We start from the raw sequence: 16202 nt of genomic DNA, 5'->3' as shown, positions 1-16202 counted from the left end.
TTGATTCCCAAATATTTTCCTACGCCGTATTAGACATGTTAATGTGTTGTATTTTTGGAGTTTCCATATTTTAATCCACCCCTTGTAGCTATTCTGTGCTGTGTGTGGGACAGGAGGAAATCTTGTAGCAAACGAAATGAGTCTACATTCTGCTCAAAAAACTGATTATTAGCCTCAGATCGATGTCCTATAATAAGTGCAGTTGTTTAAATATTAATTTCAAGTAGTGAGATATCAAAGAAAGAAGAACGTACTAATGGTACGTGAGCTGTATAGTATCATGCAACATGTCTGAGTACCAACGAACTGAGTGTAAATCACACCACCATAGACAGCCTTTCTTATTGCAGTTTAGTTTTGTAACAAAGTGATGATTACTGTCATTTTTGAATCTGATAATACATCATGTAACAAGTTTAACGCGTTTCATTGACTGCTAACTACTATGTCACCCAAGCTATAATCTGTATCCTATTATGTTTGAACAAGTTTCATTGAGAATTTCTTTCATCGACAGTGCAAAAAGTCGCGACATTGCCGGTGTAGCTTCAGTACGAATCGCTCAAGTTGATAACGTCTATCGTTCTTATTGATTGAGTAAAATATTAAGGACCGAACGAGGTGGCGCAGTGGTTAGCACACTGGACTCGCTTTCGTGAGGACGATGGTTCAAACCGTGTCCAGTCATTCTGATTTAGATTTTCCGTGATTTCCCTAAATCGCTTCAAGCAAATACCGGGATGATTCCTTTGAAAGGGCACGGCCGATTTTCTTCCCCATTCTTCCCTAATCCTATGGGACCGATGACCTCGCTGTTTGGTCCCCTCCCCCAAAAATGTTGTGTCTGCATAGGAAAAGAAATCGATTACAGTGCAACTACAATACTGATAACAAAATTGTGGAACAGTTACTACTGTAAACTATCTATAAGTATCCATCCGGAGTGACATTATGTGGAATGACCATATAAAACAAAGAGTAAGAAAAGCGTATGCCAGACTGAGATTCATAGGAAGAATCTTTGCAAACGTAACTCATCCACCAAATAAGCGGCTTACAAGCAGCTTGTTCGACCGATTCTCGGGTATTGCTCATCAATCTGGCACCTTTACCAAGAATGACTCATAGAAGAGTGAGAGAAAATCCAGCGGAGAGCGATGAGTTTCGTGGCAGGATCGTTTATTCCGCACGACAGCGTAACAGAGATTTTTGACAAAATCCAGTGGCAGACGCTACAAGAGAGGCGTTGTGCATCACGGATACGTTTAGAGATAGTATTTTCTGCGGAGTCGGACAACAAATTATTTCCCCCCACATAGGCCTCACGAAACGCCCACAACGAGAAAATTCGAAAATTTAGGGATAATAGATAGGCTTAACAACGATCATTCTTCCCACGTGCCATCCGCGAAAGGGACGCGGAGGAGGGATCAGCTAGCGGTAACAGAAGGACACTATGCCGCACACCATCAGGTAACCTACGGAGTTTTGATGTAGATGTACATTGAAAAATGTTGTTCGAGATCGTGTAAGTAGGCTGTTTAGGTTTTTACATTGATAACGCCACGTAGCGTTCTATATGAAAATCACTGACTGTGCTGTGTGAAGGCTGTGGTTGGTTTGCATTGTTGGAATAGTCGCCATTGTAGTATTGGGCAATTGGCTGTTAACAGCGCGTAGCGTTGCGCAGTTGGAGGTGAGCCGCCAGCAGTGGTGGACGTGGGGAGAGAAATGGCGGAGTTTTGAGAGCGGATGATCTGGACGTGTGTCCATCAGAGACAGTAAATTTGTAAGACTGGATGTCATGAACTGCTATATATATTATGACTTTTGAACACTATTACGATAAATACATTGTTTGTTCTCTATCAAAATCTTTCATTTTCTAACTATGCCTATCAGTAGTTAGTGCCTCCAGTAGTTTGAATCTTTTATTTAGCTGGCAGTAGCGGCGCTCGCTGTATTGCGGTAGTTCGAGTAACGAAAATTTTTGTGAGGTAAGTGATTTGTGGAAGGTATAGGTTATTGTTAGTCAGGGCCATTCTTTTGCAGGGATTATTAAAAGTCAGATTGCGTTGCGCTAAAATATTGTGTGTCAGTTTAGTGATGATCAGAATAAGTAAAGAGAGCAATGTCTGAGTACGTTCAGTTTCGCTCAGCTGTTTGGAAAGCAAATAACGTAAGAGGTTTTATCAGCACAGTCATTCACTAATTTTTCTAAGGGGACGTTTCAATTGTAAAGATGTGACTTGTGATTTATTCTAGACTGCGTTGAAAAAAGTGTTATTGTCATACATACTGCTGCCTGCTATTTTGAAAACTTTTATTTGCAGAGAAATAAGTATAGAATTTTAGGTTTGCTGTGTAAGTGGATGTAAATAGCTTCGAGTCGGATCACTACAATGCACTTACGTGAAGCTCAAAACGAATTTCTTTTCTAAATAACAGCGTGGCTTGTCATGCTTTTGCGCAGTGAAGAGAAAACGTGCTTCATTATAGATGGTTGTAGGCTATGTTGTCGCAGTGACGGTGAAATATTCTAAGCAGTTATAGTAAGGAGTGTGCCAGAACACTTGCTGTTAAACAGACACCCACAAGCTTTCCTGTAATTCGGATATTTGTGGAAGCAGCTGTCAGTGTGTGATGCTGGAGGTGGCTTAATTTTAAACTTGTATTCAATTTTTTACTGTTTGCGGGGAGCAAACACCAATAATTCCTGGTTGTAATTTCTGCTTTCCACCAGCAAACTGATTTTATATCGGATGCAGATCTAGTAACTGTTCATACCCCGGAGACAGAATTGCTGATCCCGATACAGTTTATAGACAACTGTACTTCATTTCACTTCACAGGCGAAGTCCGATTCAGACAGTATTCACTACACACTGAGGGAACAAAAGTCAAGAGATATATCCTAATATAGTGTAGGATCTCGCCCAGTGTCATGCAGCAACTTGACATGGTCGTTGGAAGTTCCCTGCAGATATTGAGCAATGCTGCCTCTATAGCCATCCATAATTGCGAAAGTGTTGCTGGTGGATGATTTTATGCACGAAGTGATGTCTGTTTTATGTCCCATAAATTTTCGGTGGGATTCATGTCGGACGATCTGTGTAGCCAAATCAATTTCTTGAATTATCTAGAATGTTCTTCAAACCAAACACGAACAACTGTGTCCCTGTGACATGACACATTGTCAACCATAAAAATTCCATCGTTGTTTGGGAACATTTCCAGACAATGAGCAGCTCACTTTGATCAGAGGACCCAGTCCATTCCATGTAAACACAGCCCACACCATTATGGGGCCACCACCAGCTTGCACAGTACCTTGTTGACAACCTACGTCCATGGCTTCGTGGTGTGTGTGTAACGCACTCGAACTCTACCATCAGCTCTTACCACCTAAAATCAGGCCTCATCTGATTAGGCCACGGATTTACAGTTGTCTAGGGTCCAACCTATATGGTTACGGGCACAGGAGAGGCAGTGCAGGCGATGTAGTGCCGTTAGCAAAGGCACTCACGTCGATCGTCTGCCAAATTTCGCCGCACTGTCCCAACGGATACGTTCGTCGTACCTCCCACATTAATTTCTGCGGTTATTTCACACAGTGTAGCTAGCCTGTTGGCATTGACAACTCTACGCAAACGCCGCTGATCTCGGTCGTTAAGTGAAGACCTTCGACCACTGTGTTCTCCATGGTGAGAGGTAACGCCTGAAATTTAGTATCCTAGGCACCGTCTGTGCACTGTGGCTCACGGAATATTGTATCCCCTAACGATTTACAAAATAAAATGTCCCGTGCGATTAGCTCCAACTACCACTGCACGTTCCAAGTCTGTTACTTCCTGTTGTGCGTCCTTACCACGTCGGACACTTTTTCACGTGAGTCACCTGAGTACAAATGACACTTCCACCAATGCACTACCGTTTTATACGATTTGTACGCGATACTGCCGCCATCTGCATGCGTGCATATCGCTATCCCACGACTTTTGTTATCTCAGTGTACCATTACTACTGGATTAGTACCAATACAGGATCAGTGAGGCAAGGCCTCTGTAACAGTTCTGAAGCCGGTAGTTAATGATTCTTAGTGCTTAAAAAAGTTATTTTTACAATATCTAAATCTTATAAGAGTTCACAAGGGTGGAACAAATACACTTTCTGATCAAAATTAGCCGGACATATTTTATAAGACATTAATACCGCTAGTGTTCACTCTCTGCCTACGATGGCCTCAACTCTGCTGGGGACGCTTCCAATGCGATGTCTGAATGTCTGTGGAGGAATGGCAGCCCCATTCTTCCTCAAGACCCGAAACCAGAAAGGCAGTGATGTTGGACACTGGTGTCTTGAGCGAAGTCGGCGATCTGACTCATCCCAAAGGTTTTCCGTTGGGTTCAGATCGGGACTCTGGGCAGGAAGGTAATTCTCAGGAAATTTAATTTCCACGAATCATTGCTTCACAGATGCTGCGTAATGACTGTGCCCTGTCATGCTGATCGTCTCCAAATTGTTACTCTGCTGCACGCAGTGCACAGAGCTATAAGATGTGTTCATATCCTTCCGAATTTGGGACTTTTTTAAGCGCAGTAATGGGACCACATCCTAAAACCACGAAAAACACGCTCGTATCGTAACACCACTTCCTCTGTACTTCACAGCTGCCACTACACATGTTGGCAGGTAATATTCTCCGGGCAATCAGTTCCATCGGATTGCCACAGGGTATAGCGTGATTCATCACTCCAAATCACCCGCTTCCAGTCACCCTCTGTGCCGTGACGTCGCTCTTCCCACATCACCTCAACCATCGGTTAGCATTGACGAGCTGTGTGGCCTATAAGAAGCTGATCGACCATTGTATCCCATTCTTTTTAAGTCCCTGTGCACTGTCTTTATGCTAGCTGGACTACTACTAGCACTTTGGATCTCGCGAGTCGTTTCTTCCACAGACTTCCTGCGGTTTTTTACAGCCACCCTCGGCAATGCTCGACGGTTCCCTTACATGAGGTCTGCCTGGTCTTCTTGCTTTATCTGTAGTTGTTCTTTCACGTTTCCATTTCACAGTCGCATCACCAAATGTCGACCCGCACAGAATTAAATGGTTTGCAATGTCCGTGATTCATTTGTTACTCTGGTGGAATCCAGTGACTAGTCCACGTACGAAATCACTGAGCTCTCCTGGCTGATCCATTCTGCTCCTACTGCTTCTCTGCTGCCAACACAATACTCCCCGCCTCTAGCAATGTCTCCGCATTACAAAAGGATGTCCCAGTAGTTTCAATCAGATAGTGCATATTCTGACCACGACCTCGAGTAAGACCTAGGGTGGTACAACGACCTCTCCGAAGAAGAGACATGAGACATAGACGCCAAAAACAACAAGAGACACTACATTAGGATGCTTTTGCAGACTGAGGAACCGCCTGCCCTTAAGGTAGACCGCCTACAGTGCTTTAATAGCATAATGTCCAACCTCATGCGATGGGAAAATTCCACCCTTACTCCGAAGAAGGGCATGCGTCACTATTCAGTTCTGCCCGACATGTCGCTCGTGGATAATAACCAGGAAATGGTTAGTACCCAACAACTTTGCCGACTTACACAGAAGCTCCTTGGAGTGAAATCCCCCAGAGATATATCCGCTTTGATTACATGCTGCATCGTTCAGAGGCTCCGCTCTAAGACTGTGCATTCTTAACACCATACTGAACTCTCACAGATATATATCACATATATCTCAATAATCCTATAATAATTTCTCTATTGCCGTGCATCTAATCTGCAGCGTGATGTTCCTTGCTCGCACGTAACCTCCTTGGTGATAATTGTGACAAACATTAGTATACATCAATACATCTAAATATAATTCACACATCTATTCATGCAGTCGCACAAGAGACGTGGGTGCACACACACACACACACACACACACACACAACTATCGTGAGCGCTCGCAGAAGGAGACAGAGGAAGTAAAAATGGAGTGCTTACCTTTTTTCCCATGTATCAGGCGAGATGATAAATGCTTCTCGAAATTAGCGACCTGCAATGGTTCCTCCATTTCCTGGATGTGGTCGATCTCAGTGCACGTAACGGGGAACATACTACAATGGAGTCGATAATAGATTGCTTGTGGTGATCCATATTCAAGCTTCATTTATTTCATCTGAAATCCACGCTCTGGTAGATTTCTTCCGCATCTTTCAGACCGTTAAGAGAGTTTGTGGTTCCCCAGTGTTCTGTACAATCAAGATGAAATTTTCCGCTTGGCAAAAGTCATTCCCTAGGAGAAAAAGCATTAGTGCCATTAACGGAACAGGGTTCTCTAAGACTGCAAGCGTCCCTTTCCTCCTGAGAAAACTTTTCCTTTATTTGTGGACGTGTTGGCTGGTATTCACACATACGATGGCCTTGGAAAGCTGAGTCCTTGCTTCTTCCCGTTCACTGAGAAACTATTACTCGGCGAAAGCCAGGAGGCACAATGTCACCATGGCAGTAAAGTTTCTCTGTCGGTGTTGTCCGTAGGCTTTTCTCTTTAAATACAACATCCAGTTGGTTTGGCATGGTTTAATCTGTAGGGGCATACATATTCACCAGCATAACAGCCTAATGCCAGTGGAGTTGAACGAATTGTTAATAGCTACGTTCTCCTCCTGGTATCATCAAATTCCACGCAACATTTTTGAGGATAATATTTTTTCAAATTGGTTCAAATGGCTCTGAGCACTATGGGACTTAACATCTGTGGTCATCAGTCCCCTAGAACTTAGAACTACTTAAACATAACTAACCTAAGGACATCACACACATCCATGCCCGAGGCAGGATTCGAACCTGCGACCGTAACAGTCGCGCGGTTCCGGACTGAGCGCCTTAACCGCGAGACCACCGCGGCCGGCTAATATTTTTTATTTGATGTTCGAGCAGTGTTTCTTTGGAGTGAGAGCTCGGTCCAGACTCACTATCAAATATTTCGGGCTTGTATGTGGTTCCAATGGAACTTTCTCCGAACTGATATGGAACGGTGTATCTGCTCCTCTGTTTTTAAAACGAAAAGAACAACTTCACGTCTTACTGCGTTCCACCTTCAAATGGCTTTCCCCGTACAATGTAGGAACTTCATTTAGGACGTCTGATTGTGTGCGCTCACCAACTTCATACAAGCTCTACGAACAGTGATCTCTCCGATAGTTACATATGTGAAATTCTCGGTTCCTTTCGATAGAGACTAGTTGTTGGGTCAATACTGAAACGTGGAAGTGGAATTGTGTTTCAGATATGATCTTCTGTTTTGCACGAGGCTCCTTATCATGGAGGTCTGATTATAATTCCTAATGATGGTATGGAGTTTTGAGTAATTACCTTGTGACTGATGGTGTAATAGACTGCTAACAATCTATAAACACTGACCCTTCGATTTGTTGTCTTTCAAGCATTGTTTCAATGTATTGTGGAAGTTCCAGTACCTGTGAGGTAAAGCACTTCCTAGGCCTGAATCTAGAGGCTGGAAACTGGAATACACGCTCATATTTGCTACATTATGCTTGCTGTCAACGTCTTCGTGTTAATTGGCTGATGACGCTTTACTAGACGCTGTAGTGGATTAGTGGCTTCTTGGGATCACAGGCAACAGCCGGTAAAATCCAGGACAGTATATGGCTGATGTCCTCCTTCATTCCACAACCATACAGCGGTGACTCTATCCATGCTAATCTCTGTGGTTGCATCCTAAACATAACGTGGCTAACAAAAGAGGGGATATTGTCACTACAAAGTTGTATGATACACGTCCAGTTGTATTACGTGTGGGCTGTTTTAGTACACACAGTGTAAGCATTCTGCCTGCATATAGTCCAAGGTATCGGACTGCAATATGATACGGCGCTAGAAACATACCCCAGGGTTCCTGTCATCCACTTTCCATATAAACCGTTTGGTTGTCGATATTTCTAAAGCACTCTAGAGAAATTTAATTACTCACTCAGTATAGACTAGTTTCCCTAAAACAACACTAGGACGTTATAAAATGGTTCAAATGGCTCTGAGCACTATGGGACTTAACAGCTGTGGTCATCAGTCCCCTAGAACTTAGAACAACTGAAACCTAACTAACCTAAGGACATCACACACATCCATGCCCGAGACAGGATTCGAACCTGCGACCGTAGCAGTCGCACGGTTCCGGACTGCGCGCCTAGAACCGCGAGACCACCGCGGCCGGCTAGGACGTTATAATCCAAGCTTAAAACTAGGTTACATTTTAATATTATATTGTAGTTTTATGTGCTTCGTTTAACGCTTGACCTTACAATGGAATGGTCCAATCCGACATGTTGAAACCTAGCCTGAAAGTTTTCAAACAGGACGAAGACACCGAAAGAATTGCACTGTCAAAATTTTAGCTGCTAAGGTGCATCGCAAGTATTTTTCTTTTTTTAAATGTTGAAGTTATTCATTTTTGCAACACGAAGGACCGCTTAAAACAGCGGTTTGTACAGCGCTTTCTCTGCGTGGCACGTGAATCGCCAAATAAACAGACGCAGCCGTGGCAAACGGACGTAACGCAGCGTAGCGCGTAGTCCTTAACGCACACAGGAGAATATTAAACACTTAAACCACACTAAAATTGTTTTTTGAATAAACTGTTCGTCATCAACAGCTAAACCGTTGCAGATACAATTGTTACGTAAGTGATCAGCAGACAAAAGAAAATCAAGGTAATATATGATGTTACATTACGGATGACTTCCTCCAGTCAGGACATCAATTTGCTGAAATTAAATGTTTTATGACAATATCTTTATCTGAGTTCTTACGACAGTTCTTAACAATGTATATTTTATCATCAATCAAGCAGTTCCTCGTTTATTCCCTGTACCTTCATAAAAATCTGAAGTGTGTACTGGATGATGACAACAAACATTTTCCTTACATCGGGCACACATGATAAAGAAAATTAATGCATTCATGAACTTCACAGTAATCCATAGCTGTATTTAGGAAAAACTGGAATGGCGTTAGATATGGAAGTGGCGGTAGTTCTGCATATTGTGCTGTGTACCAGACATACTTTATCAAATTCCTAAACTAGGGTGATGCAAACTCGTGATGTAGAAATGACTGAAGTTTACCAATACTGTCGCACTCATAAACTAAAATGACATGGAGCTATCGGAAATTATATTGTTCGACAACTTTCTGAAAAATGCTTTACGCTTTTGAAAATTTTTTTAATCGAATGGTTGAATTATATTCGAGTGGAATCCGAACAGTCTTTCATCGTCCTTCTAAAGACAAAGGCGCCGTTGTGTCCAGGTCCAGAGTCCGGAAAAAAAGCAATGAATTATTTTCTGCGAATGGTATGAAGACTTTGAGATGCAACGCTGAAAATTTTTCCGGATTTCGGTATGTTAATTACAAGAATTTTGCAAGTAAACAGTCCTTTTTTTATGTTTGGTCCTAATCTGCCTTGAGGTTCCTGATGACAGATAAAGCTGTAGAAACAGTAGTACACTGATTGTTCAATATGAGGAATGTGTAATAAATAGCATTCATCAACTGCACTAGTGACAGGCTTTTCTTTTTCACTCGAAATAATAAAGTTCCGTTTGCAGGAAACTCGAATTATTGGCTTTATGCGCAGTTTCTATGGGATAACAAGAGGCTTTGTCTTCACGTCACTTAATAATATGTCTATAGCATTACCTATTAACTAAATCACCTCTACACATTTACTTGAGGTAAACTTCGTATCTTTGCGACTTCCTTTTATATAGAGTTTCCTGAATCTGTTTTAATAAAGCGAAGAAGCCTGGAAATCAGAAATGTTCATCTGACTTGCATTTCAGAGCGCCCAGCAACAGCAAAGGAGTCTGACGAGCAGTTCTAAATCATTTGAATAGTTTTTCTTTCAAACTTGCGAGAGTTTAACTTCCTGTAAATCTTTCTTCCATCTATTCGTTCATGTTCAGATTTTACGAAACAAAACTGGTTTTTCACACTGCTTAAGTTTAAGCGGCTTCTCCCTCCTTTGTTTAACAAATACTTTACAGCCCTTTCTTTCTCTCTGAAAACTATTACTGTAGATTATTTCTTTGGTTGGCATCGCCAAATGGGTGTACAGCTGCTGCATTCTCATGCATTGTCTTAGTTTCTTATGATATCCAGTGTCATCCTTCTCGTCGACATTTGAAGTAAGAAACCAGGGGTGGTCTTCCATGGACTTTCCAGCTTCTTGTCATTCGTCTCTTCTCCTGAAGTGTGAGGAGAACATTGAGAGGATCTAATCTTATCATGAACAGTTTCATATGGTGGTCCCCATGGTTATACTATAAGATACTCACGAACAAACCTGTCCCATTAGCTCGTCTGGTAGATCTTACATCAAATTTGTTCTGGTGAAATCTATCAGTAAGCGTCGTCGTTGCCGAAGCTGTTTGATATAGCATTGCATTATGTACTGAAACATAAATCGACTTATCCGCCATATACACTGAAGCGTCAAAGATAAAGGTATAGGTGGTATAGCATCGCGTATTCCAATAGAGAGATAGGTAAACAGGCACAATATGGCACTGCGGTCGGCAACGACTATGTAACACAAAAAGTGTCTGGTGCTGTTATTAGATCGGTTGCTGCTGCTACAATGGCAGGTTATCAAGATTTAAGTGAGTTTAAACATGGTGTTATGGTCGGCGGACGAGCGATGGGACAAAGCGTCTCAGAGGTAGCGATGAAGTGGGGATTTTCCCGGGCGACCATTTCACGAGTGTACCGTGAATATCAGGAATCCGATAAAACATCAAATCTCCGACATCGCTGCGGCCGGAAAAAGATCCTGCAAGAACGGGACCAACGACGACTGAAGAGAATCGTTCAACGTGACAGAATTGCAGTCCTTCCGCAAATTGCTGCAGATTTCAATGCCGGGCCATCAACAAGTGTCAGCGTGCAAACCATTCAACGAAACATCATTGATATGGACTTGTGTACCCTTGATGACTGCACGACACAAAGCTTTACGCCTCGCCTGGGCCCGTCAACACCGACATTGGACTGTTGATGACTGGAAACATTTTGTCTGGCCGGACGAGTCTCGTTTCAAATTGTACCGAGCGGATCGACGTGTACAGGTATGGAGATGGTTCAAATGGTTCAAATGGCTCTGAGCACTATGGGACTCAACTGCTGAGGTCATAAGTCCCCTAGAACTTAGAACTACTTAAACCTAACTAACCTAAGGACAACACACACATCCATGCCCGAGGCAGGATTCGAACCTGCGACCGTAGCGGTCGCGCGGTTCCAGACTGTAGCGCCAGAACCGCTCGGCCACCAGCGGCCGGCACAGGTATGGAGACAACCTCACGAATGCATGGGCCCTGTAGAACTGATGACCATAGATGTTAAGTCCCATAGTGCTCAGAGCCATTTGAACCATTTGAACCATGGGCCCTGTATGTCTGCAGGGGACTGCTGAAAGTAGTGGTGGCTCTGTAATGATGTGGGGCCGTGCAGTTGGAGTGATATGAAACACTTGATACGTATAGATATGACTCTGACAGGTGACACGTACGTAAGCATCCTGTCTGATCATCTGCATCCATTCATATCCATTGTGCCTTCCGACGGACTTGAGCAATTCCAGCAGGGCAATGCAACACTTCCAGAATTCCTCTAGAGTTTCCTCTGAGTTTAAACACTTCCGTTTAAACATTTCCGCTCGTTTTCCCAGCAGGGCAATGCAACACTTCCAGAATTCCTCTAGAGTTTCCTCTGAGTTTAAACACTTCCGTTTAAACATTTCCGCTCGTTTCAAACATCCCAAACATGAACATTATTGAGCATATGGGATACCTTACAACGTCAACGTGCGGTTGAAAAGAAATCTCCACCCCCCCCCCCCCCTCCCATCCCCGTATTCTTACGGATTTGTGGACAGCCCTGCAGGATTCAAATGGTTCAAATGGCTCTGAGCACTATGGGACTTAACTTCTAAGGTCATCAGTCCCCTAGAACTTAGAACTACTTAAACCTAACTAACCTAGGGACATCACACATATCCATGCCCGAGGCAGGATTCGAACCTGCGACCGCAGCGGTCGCGCGGTTCCAGACTGTAGCGCCTAGAACCGCTCGGCCACCGTGACCGGCCCCTGCAGGATTCATGGTGTCAGTTCTCTCAGCACTACTTCAGACATTAAACGAGTCCATTCCATGTCGTGTTGCGGCACTTCTGCGTGTACCAGTTTCTTTTACTCTTCAGTGTATTACGAGCTAACGATCGTATTCTTCGCGATTCAGGTATGTAAATCAAGTTGTTACAGCCACAGGTACGAGTGGAAAGTGGAGAATACATTGAGCGTACGTTGAGGACTGGAGGCACTAACCGCAACCAGCTGAAATTCTGTGGTCGTCAAATCCGAACTCAGTCTTTACTGGCTGAGAGCCATGAAATGCATGCCAATTGGCACCATCAAAAATGGCTCTGAGCACTATGGAACTTAACATCTATGGTCATCAGTCCCCTAGAACTTAGAACTAGTTAAACCTAACCAACCTAAGGACAGCACACATCACGAGGCAGAAAAAATCCCTGACCCCGTCGGGAATCGAACCCGTGAACCCGGGCGTGGGAAGCGAGAACGCTACCGCACGACCACGAGTTGCGGACAATTGGCAGCATCCACGGAGCATGAGCAGTGCAAAAGAATGCAACGGACACAAGGAACATAATACCACCACCTTCTTCCTTCTACTTCCTACAGCGTAATCCGACGACTGTTAATAGTCCTTCATGACGAACGAAGAATACGCTTCCATGGAAAGGTGGTCAGCGTGTCCGACTTATGCAGATGAACCGTGTTTACTCCCTAGTAGGTGTGAACCTGGACGATAGTGTACCTGGGGCTACATGCTGTTTCTTCGTAGGTGTTTCAATCTAGAGACGTATTTTGGAATCACAGAAAGGAATCTTCATCAGAAACCGCCATAAGCAGTTTCTGGCATTTTCTACTTGTTGTTATTGTGAAATACGAGGCTGTGATTTGTACAACGTTCCTAAATACTACGAGCCCTCAATATGTAAGTACTGTACAATATATCAAAACTACTTCGACGATATTGTTAACTCTTCAATTATGTTGAGTAAAATTCTGTATATTTTTAAAACTAATTACACAACGTGTGGACCATTAAACCATACTTTGTTGGTCGTACACCATTTGTACCTTGGGAAAAAAAGGCGGTCTTCTGCACGGGACACGTGATATCTGCAAATGAACTGAGTTTCTTTAATGTCTTGGTAATTTTCTGTCTTGAAAATGGACTTTTGTGTTTTTTCGAATAGCTTCTGTTTCAAAACTATTTTTACTCGTAAATAGTTGTTGATAATACTTCTTCTTAATTTGATTCCACTTACTGAATAATGATGTCTCGTAGAATAATAATGTAAGACATAAGCTATTAAATACGGTATTTACTACATTTTCTCGCTTGCAGCACCTTTAAATTTGAATAGAATATTTGTTCCCGGCTACATGACGATGTTGTACCTTGTGACGGTTCTTCACATTTGGAAAAGCCTTACATTTCAGGAGTAATTTCTGTAATTTCAGGAAAAGACTGCATCATACATAAAGTGAATGCTATCTTTTAAAAATTAAATAAGAAAGTATACTGAAATTCTACTACAAGGCTGGTTAGCGGCGAATATCTGAAAAGTGTTCTAAGGTACAACACTCTCTCCTACTATTGGGGATTTTTCGTTGGTGGGAGGAATGGAACGGGATGTACTCAGTGTCGTGATGCCATCTGAGAGGTCACTTCAGTAGGGTCTGGAAAACTTACAAGGGCCGGAAGACTGATGTGTTGGGACTGCCCCTCCAGACCACAGCCAAGTCAAAACATTGGCAGAGGAGGGCATGGCAACCGGTTGCTACTGGAGTACATGGACCTGGAATGATAACTAATCAAGGAAACAAACACGAATTAATGTAAGTAATACAAATATAAAGCCGCGCGGGATTAGCCGAGCGGTCTAGGACGCTGCAGTCATTGACTGTGCGGCTGGTCCCGGCGGAGGTTCGAGTCCTCCCTCGGGCATGGGTGTGTATGTTTGTCCTTAGGATAATTTAGGTTAAGTAGTGTGTAAGCTTAGGGACTGATGACTTTAGCAGTCAAGTCCCATATGATTTCACATCCATTTGAACATATTTGAACAAATATAAAAATCAAAATGTTTCATCAAGTATCGGTCCACATATAAACTGCATGTGCGATACATGAGACTGTATGCTTACCAGCCGACACTGACTTCAGCACAAAATATTGCCTACTTATTACAGACGTACCTGAAATGTAAACTTCTTTATTAAGGCCCAATCTAATTTGGCTCAAATTTCACCTATTGCTAATTCCGTGCACCTTTTTGCATTATTTAGGATTGAAGACGTGTCAATACGGTGTTGTGAGGACAGCTTGTGCATATAAAAGAATTTGAGCAAGTTCGTGTTGTGCAGTGTGACAAAGATTCAGACGTCCACACTACTGGTCTTCCCCCCTAAGCAATCACTATCGAGGAAGCGTAAAAATACGAAATCCATACATATATAATATGTATGGATCTATATAACAGACACTTATATAATTATAGATGTATATCTTCCATATCTTCTCCTAAACCACTGCATCGATTTCAACCCAACTTGGTACACACATCCATTACTGTCAGGCAAAAATCGCTGTCAGGAGAAGAATCACCTACCTATCACAGTTTAGGAGATATTGTATCATAAACACTGGGATGCGAAAAAAAATGAAGTATCATGCTTGTAGTTTTAGTACATTTATTCTTCACTAGTATGACGTTCCTACAGCCGAGCCAGCTTTAGGAAATCCCTGACACCTGGTGGCGCTTTTGACAGCCTTCAACTGCGAAGCGCAGCAGCTCTAGACGAAAACAATAACCGTCCACAAAGATACGAAGAGGCGTCGCCATAAAGACATTTACAAAATCGCATTGTAGACAATCGAAGCAGCTGCGTCCAGTGTACAGAAACTGATTCATAATTTCAAAGGTGTTTTCACGAATACATGCAAATGAAATTTCCTCGATATTATATTACACAGTTCATTTTTTTCGTTTTCGTTTTTAAAAGAAAACTGGCAAAATAGATATCAGGGTAATGCCGGGATTGTCAGCTAGTGTACAGTAAAGTGCCAAATTATGCAAATAATTAATTTGATTTTGCGCAGTAACTCAATTCTTTGTAATCCTTACATAATAAATTTGTATTTATTTCATTTCGTATGGAGTGAACAAGCGATGCAGTATTTCTAAATTGGTATCTTCACAGTAGCAACTGTAAACGTTGATCCGGCCATCGCCGCGATGTAAGCAACAGGCACCAGTCACAAGAATGGCGCGTCGTTCATGGTCGCAGACCCCCGCGTTCACTGTATTAATGTAGAAAAATTCATTTTGTATTCTTTGTAACTGTAATGACAAGAAATAATGAAATGTAAAATGTTGTAATGCATTGTATGACACTTTGAAAGGAGTTTGCTCTCGGTTAACATAGTAGTTCATGAGAGTACAAACACAGTCTTTATTTGACAGGTATAGGCATACCACTGATTTTAATAAATTTCACTTATGACTGCTTAGCCGAGCGGTCTAAGGCGCTGCAGTCATGGACTATGCGGCTGCTCCCGACGGAGGTTCGAGTCCTCCCTTGGGCATGTGTGTGTGTTTGTCTTTAGGATAATTTAGGTTAAGTAGTGTGTAAGCTTAGGGACTGATGACCTTAGCAGTTAAGTCCCGTAAGATTTCACACACATTTGAACTTTTTTTTTCACTTATGACTGCACTTTGCAGAAGAAGTCATTTTATTGTAATGGATTTACAAAATATTAAGCTTTCTTAACTGACTGGAATTACACTCAAAAGAAAACGCATTCTGATTTATGAAGTTAATAATAGCCCCACAGCATCTCTGAGTATCCATGATACCTGATACAACAGCGGAGGAAGAAATCATTGAATTTGACTACGGTTAAAATTCAAGCCTGATTTCCAGAAGGTTCTTGCTCGGTAGTTTTGATATTTTCCCCCCTCCCCCCATCCCATCCAGTCTTTTCCTTCACTGCACTGAATTTCCCGTTGTATCGTCTTGTCGCTCGTGGGCTCA

Source organism: Schistocerca americana, chromosome 4, assembly GCF_021461395.2.
Source record: "Schistocerca americana isolate TAMUIC-IGC-003095 chromosome 4, iqSchAmer2.1, whole genome shotgun sequence".
Lineage (NCBI taxonomy): Eukaryota > Metazoa > Arthropoda > Insecta > Orthoptera > Acrididae > Schistocerca > Schistocerca americana.
Note: the sequence above shows the minus strand (reverse complement) of the source record.